General features: G+C 36.1%; 1 long non-coding RNA gene across 1 annotated transcript; it reads left to right on the top strand.

Moving 5' to 3' along the window:
* The first annotated feature begins 296 nt into the window (after window positions 1-296).
* On the top strand, window positions 297-9208 carry LOC138364930 (uncharacterized). The gene is made up of 4 exons (XR_011228626.1): window positions 297-408; window positions 4990-5149; window positions 5841-5947; window positions 8628-9208. It is a non-coding gene; the product is annotated as an uncharacterized lncRNA (long non-coding RNA).
* The last annotated feature ends 2314 nt before the right edge of the window (window positions 9209-11522 follow it).

Here is an 11522-nt window from a genome sequence, read left to right on the forward strand (position 1 = left end):
CCCTGTTCTGAAACTCTTCCTGGACAGATGTAATAGAACACATGGCCACGTCCCCACCAGACATAAATATCTCTTTGATATCCCCAGAGTCAAACTTAATCTATGTAAACACTCTATGTAAATAAAGGGACCTAGTTTATGGAACTCACTCCCTTATAATGATTTGAAAAGCTATCCAACTTCTGCCATATTCAAAAATAAAACCAAAAAGTACCTGTAGTACTTTTTAAGTACGAGGGAGTAATGCGCAAAGCGTCCCTCACCTGTGACGTCACAGCGTCAACTGACGCCATATCAACACATCGGCCATTTTGTCGTCAGTTCAGTCATGGCGAGGACTAACCCTTCATGCAAACTGCACCTACTATCAAGAAGAAGAAGATTTTGTGTTCCACCGATAGTATTATCGTAAGTAAGCACTTATATTTTATATTTTATTAAATTAATTGATTCTATTTTTCTGTAATAAAGGTCCAAAGGGTTGTTAAGGAACAAGGGTGTAGCGATACCGACGCTCAGTGCGCTCAACTCACACCAAAGTATCACCTGTGTAGCTTCTGTAATTAGTGTTAATTAGTTATGCTATAAGATAATGAAGCGAGTATAAGATTAACTCGCTACAAGGGTACTGTGTTGGGAGGTGAGGGCTGTTACTGGTGTCTGTGGGGATGTGAGGACTTGTACCAACCACTATCACCACCAGTACCTTGTCTTGCACCCTGCTTAGTTTTCCTATTGAGATATGAAGTATTATTGCTTTCATATAATTATTCATTCATTGTCATTACTATTTTTATGGGCTATGTTCTGTTACCCTAATGCTTTTTACCCCTGGGCATGTCCATTTACTCTCCAGCCCTTCACAAGCCACTGCTGCACCCCCTCCATGCCCATACTTACTGTGCTTATTCTTACAGGACTGCACTGCATTATGTGGTGCTCACTGCCTGGACACCTTGATACATGCATTATAGGGTTCTGGTAGTTGTTCTACTCACCAAGCCCTTCCAAGGCCAGGCTTGACATGTGAGAGCTTGATCCAACAGGCTGTTGCTTGGACAGGCCCCTCAGGCCCACATATCCACCACAGCCTTGTTTGTCCGGCACTTCAAAATCAAATGTTTATTTACGTAAGGTACATACATATTTTTAGGTAAGGTACTCTTTATTTGGGTAAATTTATCTTCGTAGTATTTAGCTTTGGCTCGTCTAATTATCTTGGATAGCAATAACGAGTAATTCTTTGAGAATTCTTTGGAGACAATTCCTAACCTATACTTCTCCCAACCTATACTTCTTCTCAAGGTCATCTTCACTTCTTGAAGATGTTCAGGTTTTCTCTTGAAGATGTCGACGGTTGTTCCAGCAATACTGTATTTCTTTTATTGCTGAAAACCTGTTTTCAGCCATAAAAAAATAATCCTGAATCCAGAAAAAAATCCCTTTTGTATCGTCTGGAAATTTTCAAATATTGCTGATCAAACCTGAGTCTAAATTATTTGTATATATTATGAATTACAGAGGTCCCAGGACAGGGTTTTTAGGCACTCCACTTACATTTTCCCACTCTGACTTAACCCCCATTTATACAAACTCAGTCTTATCTTTTAGCTAATAATTTATTGTACACACCATACTCAGCCTGTGTAGGGTAGTTTATTGTGCATGTGTAGTATATATATTTGTGTAGTATATTTGGTATATTTAATGCCTCTAACCTCTCCTCAGTTCTTGTCCTTCAGTTCTGGGAGCCACTTAGTAGCATGTCTTTGCACCTTTTCCAGTTTGTTTATGTGCTTCTTAAGATATGGGCACCATACAACCGCTGCATATTCCAACTTTGGTCTAACAAAAGTCGTGAACAATTTCTTGAGTATTTCGCCATCCATGCATTTAAAAGCTCTGAATATTATCCTTTACCTGCAATTGGTTGTTGCTGTATTTATAGAATATGATTTGTTCTACTTTACATTTGTTTGTTCCTTTTTTTCAAAATTTCTTTCTGCCTCTCTCCTCACTGCCGTGTAGTTGTTTCTCTTTGTATTACTGGTATGTTTGGGGGTTTGGCCTCTTCGTATATTGATTCCATTTTTGTGTCTTTTGGTCTCTGTCCGTCTTGAAATTTCAGTTGAACAAATCCTGTTTCCTAGTTCTGCATCTTTGTTTTGGTATAAATGTTTTTGTTCCTTTATCATATATTTCACAAAATTGACATACTGTGCATTAATTCATCTCAATTACTTCCTTTCCTAACAGCAAGCCTTTCCAGTAAAATTCTTTGAATTCTTTTCTGACTTCCAGCCTAATGTTTGTTTTATCCTAGTGTGTATGATGCCTAGCGTGTGTCTGGTGCCTGTTGTGTTAAACCGAAGATAAATGCATAAGTATAGGTCAGTAATTTCTCCAGCTTTGAAAGGGGCTTTCATTATGCAGCAGTATTCCACTCTAGAGAGCACTAGCGTCTTGAAAACTATCATCATCGGTATAGCATCTCTAGTGTGAAAAGTTCTTGTTATCTATCCTGTCATTTTTCTTGCAGTTGTGACGGCTACTTTATTGTGTTCTTTAAATGTAAGGCCTTCTGACATCAGTACACCCAAATCCTTTACGTTGCTTTTCCGTTCAATGTTATGATTTGACTGAGTTTTGTAAGTGGTTTCCGTTTTTATATTTTTTATTTTTTCCGTAGCGCATGAGCTGAAACTTATGTTCGTTAATCACCATGTTATTTTCTGTAGCCCATAGAAAGACCTGATTTACATCTGATTGGAGGTTTGCCGTGTCCTCTATGTTGCCTACTCTCGTGAAGATTCTAGTGTCATCTGCAAAGGATGATCAAGTACTATAGGTTGTGTCCTTGTCTATGTCCGATATGAGGATGAGAAAAAGTATTGGAGCAAGCACAGTACGCTTGGGGACTGAGCTCTTTACGGTTGATGGTCCAGATTTTATTTTGTTGACTACTACACATTGGGTTCTATTAGTCAGGAAGTTGTATATCCATCTGCCTATTTTTCCGGTAATTCCTTTTGAACGCATTTTATGTGCAATAACACAATGGTCACATTTGTCAAAGGCTTTTTTTTGTCAAAGCGTTTTGTTTGTCTTCCATGGCATCTAGTGCCATGTCAGAGTGGTCCAGCAACTGTGATAGGCAAGAGCGCCCTGTTCTGAAACCATGTTGTCTGGGGTTATGGAGATGCTGTGATTCCATGTATTTTGTGATCTTACTTCTTAGCATTCTCTCAAAGATTTTTATGATGTGCGATGTTAGTGCTATCGGTCTGTAGTTTTTTGCCTCTGCCTTATTTCCTCCTTTATGGGGCGGTGCTATCTCTGCTGTTTTTAGTATGTCAGGGACAATGCCAGTATCTTGGCTTTGTCTCCAAAGAATGTGAAGGGCCTGCGATAACGTTTTTTACAGTTCTTGATGAATATAGAGTTCCAAGAGTCAGGGCCTGGTGCAGAGTGCATAGGCATACTGTCTATGGCTTCTTCAAAATCCAGTGGGGATAGGATCACATCTGATTTATGATTTGATGTTGGTATCATATCCATGAAAAATTCATTTGGGTTATCAATCAGATGGATGGAGAGCTACACTCGTGGTGTCCCATTTTCCCAGCACTCTTTGTCATATAATGCTTTGAAACTTTTGACGGATTTGGCCTCCACCACCTTCTCACCTAACATGTTCCAACCGTTTACCATTCTGTTTGCAAAAGTGAATTGTCTTACATTTCTTCGGCATCTTTGTTTAGTTCGTTTAAATCTATAACCTCTTGTTCTTGAAATTCCAGGTCTCGGGAAATCTTCCCTATCAAGTTTATCAATTCCTGTTACTGTTTTGTACGTAGTGATCATATCTCCTCTTTTCCTTCTGTCTTCTAGTTTGGAATATTTAATGCCTCTAATGTCTCCTCATAAATCCTGCCCTTCAGTTTTGGTATGAATGTTTGTGTGCCTTCATCGTATATTTTGCAAAATATGGAATACATCTCATTTACTTTACTTTAAGAATATGGTTCGATCAATTAAAAACCCTCTTGTTCAAATTGCAAAGAGACTGAAAGAGATGCAGCATGCTCAATGGATTATATATTAGTGATTATTATTAGGATTATATATTAGTGAATCATATTAGTGATTCAATTATTATGGTCATAAAACAATAAACAAATAGTTTTGGTGTTATTACACTCTATTCACAGGTTATATATAAGTATCTGCATGTTTTGTTCACCATTACAAACCACTAAGTTGGTTTGATTTTTGTTGAGATTGTTATTTATGATAAGATTCCTTACGTTATCTGAGAATGAAGCTATGTCGGTATTGGGAAATCTATAGATGGCACTTATAGTCAAGGAGGATTTAAGGGATTTACTGGAGAACTTGGCAAAGGTATATTCACAATAGTCGTCTCTATTACTAATGAGACTATTGCAGATGAAGGTATCTTTGTAAGATATTGCTATGCCACCTCCTTTTTTTATTAGGCCTGCAGTTGTGAATGGCTTTATTATCAGCCAAGTTGTAGCATACAACATAGCATATATATGTATATGGCATACATATATATATATATATATATATATACACATATATATATATATATATATATATATATATATATATATATATATATATATATATATATATATATATATATATATATATATATATATATATGTTATGTTACAACATAACAGGCCAATTACACTGGATTAATCTTTGTGTTTAGATAGGAGATGCCTCGTATGGGCCAATAAGCCTTCTGCAGCCCCTATGTTTATCCCTTATGTATCCCCCCATGTTTTCACCTTCATTGTATTATCACCTGACCTAATGCGGGTATAAAATCAACTAATATATATATATATATATATATATATATATATATATATATATATATATATATATATATATATATATATATATATATATTCAAAATTCGTCAGTGTACTACATTTTTGTTGTTGCTTTTAGGTGATGCTTTTAACCAGTGTACGTGGGTCTGATTGTGCAACCACAGTTCGAAGAATAATGAAGATATGAACAAACGGCCTGTGGTCACTATACAGTCTGGAAGGGCAAAAGAAGAAATTGGCATTTCTACAAAAACAAGAACTATATAATGTTATTTTAAGTAAGTAACCAAAAAATTAAATAATTTTTTTAAAGTTTAAAATTCACTTAAAAATGTAAATTTTAAGTTAAAAAATTTTAACCAAATAACTTAATATTTTTCATATTTGGAACCATTCCATAATCCCAAGCATAAATGATTATATTTCTATCACTTGCTCTTAAGATTGTTTCATTTAATAGAGGTTGGGCATAATTGTTCTCTGCTGCTAATAGAACTGACTGACTTAGCTATAGGAAAATGTAAACTTAATTGGTTTATCCATTACAGTATTTTGCAGTTTATTTCATGATCCTGTGCTTAATACTTGCATAAATAGTAGATTACAAAATGCATTTTTATATCATTAGTATTGAATAATAATAATGCAAATAATTGACTTATAAATGATGTACAATTAATTGGTAGGTGATATTATATTATTAATATTTTTTCATTCTTGCAAAGCCTTAACAAAGTCATTAACATGTTAATATAAACTTGATCACCTTCCACTTATTTTCTCATGTGCTACCTACATGTACAAAACCTTATTCCTAAATGCATATTTTGTTCTGAAACTTGTCCTTTATATGTTGTGTATCACCATCTCTGGAGAGTTTTATCTGATTGATGTATAAATTACTTTTAATTTTACAGAATATTATTGTTATACTGAATTTATTATTATATAAATAACTTAATTTTACAGAATCATCTATCAACGCACATCCACAAGTTGAGGAGGAGGATGTGACCTTCCAGATGTCTGAAGTACTGAAACAGGCACCAAACAGGCCTGGTGGATCTAGGTTCAAGGTAAAATAATTTAAATTTTTTTTTTTTTTTTTACTAATTGTCCGATATATATATATATATATATATATATATATATATATATATATATATATATATATATATATATATATATATATAATGTGTCGTACCTAGTAGCCAGAACGCACATCTCAGCCTACTATGCAAGGCCCGATTTGCCTAATAAGCCAAGTTTTCTTGAATTAATGTTTTTTCGACTACCTAACCTAACATTTTCAGCTACCTAACCTAACCTATAAAGATAGGTTAGGTTCGGTCATATATCTCTATTAATTTTAACTCCAATAAAAAAAGAATTGACCTCATACATAATGAAATGGATAGCTTTATCATTTCATAAGAAAAAAAATAGAGAAAATATATTAATTCATGAAAACTTGGCTTATTAGGCAAATCGGGCCTTGCATAGTAGGCTGAAAAGTGCGTTCTGGCGACTAGGTACGACATATATATATATATATATATATATATATATATATATATATATATATATATATATATATATATATATATATATATATATATATATATATATATATATATATATATATATATATAATATGTATGTGTGTGTGTGTGTGTAATTACCTAAGTGTAGTTAAAGGATGAGACCGTCTTCCCAGCACTCTTTGTCATATAACGCTTTGAAACTACTGACAGTCTTGGCCTCCACCACCTTCTCACCTAACTTGTTCCAACCGTCTACCACTCTATTTGCGAAAGTGAATTTTCTTATATTTCTTTAGCATCTGTGTTAAGCTAGTTTCAATCTATGACCTCCTGTTCTTGAAGTTCCAGGTCTCAGGAAATCTTCCCTGTCGATTTTATCAATTCCTGTTACTATTTTGTATGTAGTGATCATATCACCTCTTCTGTCTTTTAGTTTTGGCATATTTAATGCCTCTAACGTCTCCTCGTAGCTCTTGCCCTTCAGTTCTGGGAGCCACTTAGTAGCATGTCTTTGCACCTTTTCCAGTTTGTTGATGTGCTTCTTAAGATATGGGCCAACTTCTGTTGTTGGGCACCACACAACTGCTGCATATTCTAGCTTTGGCGTAACAAAAGTCATGAACAATTTCTTTAGTATATCACCATCCATGTATTTAAACGCAATTCTAAAGTTAGAAAGCGTAGCATAGGCTCCTCGCACAATATTCTTTATGTGGTCCTCAGGTGATAGTTTTCTATCTAGAACCACCCCTAGATCTCTTTCTTTATCAGAATTCTTTAAAGATTTCTCACATAATGTATAGGTTGTGTGGGGTCTATGTTCTCCTGTTCCACATTCCATAACATGGCATTTATTAACATTAAATTCCATTTGCCAAGTGGTGCTCCATATACTTATTTTATCCAGGTTTTCTTGAAGGGCATGACAATCATCTAAATTTCTTATCCTTCCTATTATCTTAGCATCATCAGCAAACATGTTCATGTAATTCTGTATACCAACTGGTAGATCATTTATGTAGACAATAAACATCACTGGTGCAAGAACTGAACCCTGTGGTACTCCACTTGTGACATTTCTCCAGTCCGATACATTGCCTCTGATTACTGCCCTCATTTTTCTATGTCAGAAAATTTTTCATCCATATTAGAAGCTTACCTGTCACCCCTCCAATATTTTCCAGTTTCCAGAACAACCTCTCTATGTGGAACTGTCGAATGCCTTTTTTAGGTCCAAATAGATGCAGTCAACCCAACCATCTCTTTCCTGTAATATATCTGTTGCTCGATCATAGAAACTGAGTAAATTCGATACACAGGATCTTCCAAATCGAAAACCATACTGTCTGTCTGAAATTATATCATTTCTCTCCAGGTGTTCTACCCATTTAGTTGTAATTATTTTTTCCAATATTCCAATTCCAATTTTTTCCAATAATGTGTGTGTGTGTATGTATATTTGTGTTGTTGAATATGACCGAAAGTCATAGTCTTTCTGCCCCTCTCCTTACTGCTATTGTTGTTTCTCGCATCTTTGTATTGCTTGTATGTTTGGGCAATTTTTCCCCTTTTCCTAGTTCTGCATCTCTGCTTTAGTATAAATTTTGTTGTGCCATTATCATATATTTCACAAAACTTGACATACATCTCATTTACTTCATGTCCTAACAGCAAGTGTTTGTCAAATTCCTTAAGGAAATATCTGAGTTCCCCATAATGACCTCTCCACAAGTCAGGTTTTTCAACTGCTTCAAGCTCATTTTCTTCCAGATTATAATGCATTGCATACTTTATTCCCAAAAAGACATGGTCACTTTTACCCAAGTGACAATGTCACTTGGGTAAAAGGAGGGAGGTACCAAAGGAGGGAGGTACTGAATGATAAATATATCTTTCTCTTTCCTGGTAAATATAATATCCAGCATGGAGGGAACATCCCCTTCCCTCATCCTCGTAGCTTGTTTAACATGTAGAAACATGAATGTTTACAGGGTGAGGTTTACGAAATTATATATATATATATATATAATTGGTCTCTGGTCTATATATATATATATATATATATATATATATATATATATATATATATATATATATATATATATATATATATATATATATATATATATATATATATATATATATAAAGTTTGTGTGTGTGTAATTTATATAAATAAATAATTAAATATTAATTTTGTTAATATCTTTTCAGGGAAAACTTGCAAGTACAATTCGTATACAAGAGGGGCAACAAGAGCCAGAGGATGTCTACTAAGAAAATATATAAGTCTTTATCCTCACACTCTTGATATATGGTCTTCTCTGGTCTCTTTATTTTCTCTCCTCACAAATGTCCCTTTTTTTATTTCTTTTACGTTTCTCTCCTGTTTTTCTTGTCTTTTAATCTCTCCTTTCCTCCTCTCTTCTAACACCTCTCGTTTCCTGTCTCTTCTAGCTTCTCTCTTCCTTTACTTTTTATATTTGTGGTATTCATTTATGTCATTTTTATCTTGTATATTTTTCTTGTATCTTTTTCTTATCTTGTGTTTCTCTTCCCCTTCTCTTCAATGATTTCTCATTTCTCTCCTCTCTCTGTTGTTTCTGTTCTGTCTTCTCTCTCCTTGCCTTAATTTTGTTCTGTCTCCTCTTTTGTTGTGTGTGTGTCTTTCTGTCTCTGTCTGTCTCTCTCTCTCTCTCTGGCTCTCTTGCTCTCTCTCTCTCTCTCTGGCTCTCTCTCTCTCTCTCGCTCTCTCTGGCTCTCTCTCTCTCTCTCTCTCTGGCTCTCTCTCTCTCTCTCTCTCTCTGGCTCTCTCTCTCTCTCTCTGGCTCTCTCTCTCTGGCTCTCTCTCTCTCTCTCTCTCTCTGGCTCTCTCTCTCTCTCTGGCTCTCTCTCTCTCTCTCTCTGGCTCTCTCTCTCTGGCTCTCTCTCTCTCTCTCTCTCTCTGGCTCTCTCTCTCTCTCTGGCTCTCTCTCTCTCTCTCTCTGGCTCTCTCTCTCTCTCTCTGGCTCTCTCTCTCTCTCTGGCTCTCTCTCTCTCTCTCTCTCTCTCTCTCTCTCTCTCTCTCTCTCTCTCTCTCTCTCTCTCTCTGGCTCTCTCTCTCTCTCTCTCTCTCTCTGGCTCTCTCTCTCTCTGGCTCTCTCTCTCTCTGGCTCTCTCTCTCTCTGGCTCTCTCTCTCTGGCTCTGTCTCTCTCTCTCTGGCTCTCTCTCTCTCTCTGGCTCTGTCTCTCTCTCTCTGGCTCTCTCGCTCTCTCTGGCTCTTTCGCTCTCTCTGGCTCTTTCGCTCTCTCTGGCTCTCTCTGGCTCTCGCTCTCTCTGGCTCTCTCTCTCTCTCTGGCTCTCTCTCTCTCTCTCTCTGGCTCTCTCTCTCTCTCTCTCTCTGGCTCTCTCTCTCTCTCTCTCTGGCTCTCTCTCTCTCACTCTCTGGCTCTCTCTCTCTCTCTGGCTCTCTCTCTCTCTCTGACTCACTCTCTCTCTGGCTCACGCTCTCTCTCTCTGGCTCTGTGGCGCTCTCTCTCTGGCTCTCGCTCTCTCTCTCTGGCTCTCATATTTCATTTGATTTAAAAATGTCTGAGATTTTTTACTTAATCTAAGTTATATTGCATGGTGCTAATATGAATATTATACATGACTGTTTTTTTCTTTTCTTTCTCTTTCTCCCTTTCTTTCTTTCTCTTTCTTTCCTTCTCTCTCTTTTTCTTTCTCTTTCTACATGAATATTATACTTGACTGTGTTTACATTCACTTGTAGATTTTTATTTTTAGTTAATTAGTCCTAAACTTTTGATTAATAGATTTTTATTATTAGTCATAGAAAAACTATAGTGTTATATGTATACTCGGAAAATTTTACTTGTTTTAGTTTTAAGTAACAATAACTGCTTATAACGTCAGACTGATCTCAGCATGACATGAATCACAGGCTGCTTGATCACAAAATCTATTGTGTTCACATATTGCATATATAGATTTTTAAATTTTTACTTTTATATTCTGTTATAGATATAGTCTATATATTTCGAGCTATTACATATATTTTGTTGTATTACTCATTCTTAATTAAATAAATATAATATTTTAATTCTCTTTTTATACCCTATTTATTTGTAATTTACACATACATATATAGGATGTCCATTTCTATCTCAGATATGTCTTCTTTCTTTCTCTCCCTTTCTATTTCAGATATGAATTAAAAAATTATTATACCCTAATTTACCCTAAACGTTTTAATGTAGGTAATTAAAAGATTATAAAAAAGTTTTTAGAAATGTTAATTATTTACGTTTTAAGGTTGTATATAAAAGTTCTCAAAAAACCTTTTCTAAACGTAATTATAAACGTGCTGAAAACAATGAAATGTCGTTTTTAGGATGTTTTAAAAACATGAAAATGTTTGCTGGGTAGCGACCCCATCTACTTGCTTATACATATGCCCATCCGGGCTCAAGAAGGGTGCCTCTTTAGTACAAGCTTGGAGTAGTTTCCTCAGAATACTTTCTGGCATGTCAAGAGGAGTACAGGCTGGATCACGATACACTCTGTCGGCTATCATTCCGATTGTCTCGTCCTCCTCTTGACATGCCAGAAAGTATTCTGAGGAAACTACTCCAAGCTTGTACTAAAGAGGCACCCTTCTTGAGCCCGGATGGGCATATGTATAAGCAAGTAGATGGGGTCGCTATGGGTTCTCCCCTAGGTGTCCTGTTTGCAAACTTCTACATGGGTACCATCGAGCAAAAAGTCTTAGTCGACATGAACTTGAAACCGGCCATATACTGCAGGTATGTTGACGACATTTTTACACAGGTACCTGATGTCAGACATCTGCAGGAGCTGAAGGAGGCATTTGAGCAGAGTTCCGTGCTGCGTTTCACTTACGAGACGGAAAAGGATGGGAAGCTGCCTTTTTTAGATGTAACAGTCATGGAAAAGGGCGGAGGTTTCCACACTGCAGTCTACACAAAGGAAACAAACATAGGAATGTGCCTAAATGCCAACAGCGACTGCCCTGACAGGTACAAGAGGAGTGTTGTTAACGCATACGTCGACCGTGCTCTCAGCCACAGCTCAGAATGGAAGCAAGTCGACGAAGAACTCTGTAGGGT

Source organism: Procambarus clarkii, chromosome 15, assembly GCF_040958095.1.
Source record: "Procambarus clarkii isolate CNS0578487 chromosome 15, FALCON_Pclarkii_2.0, whole genome shotgun sequence".
NCBI classification, from domain to species: Eukaryota; Metazoa; Arthropoda; class Malacostraca; order Decapoda; family Cambaridae; genus Procambarus; species Procambarus clarkii.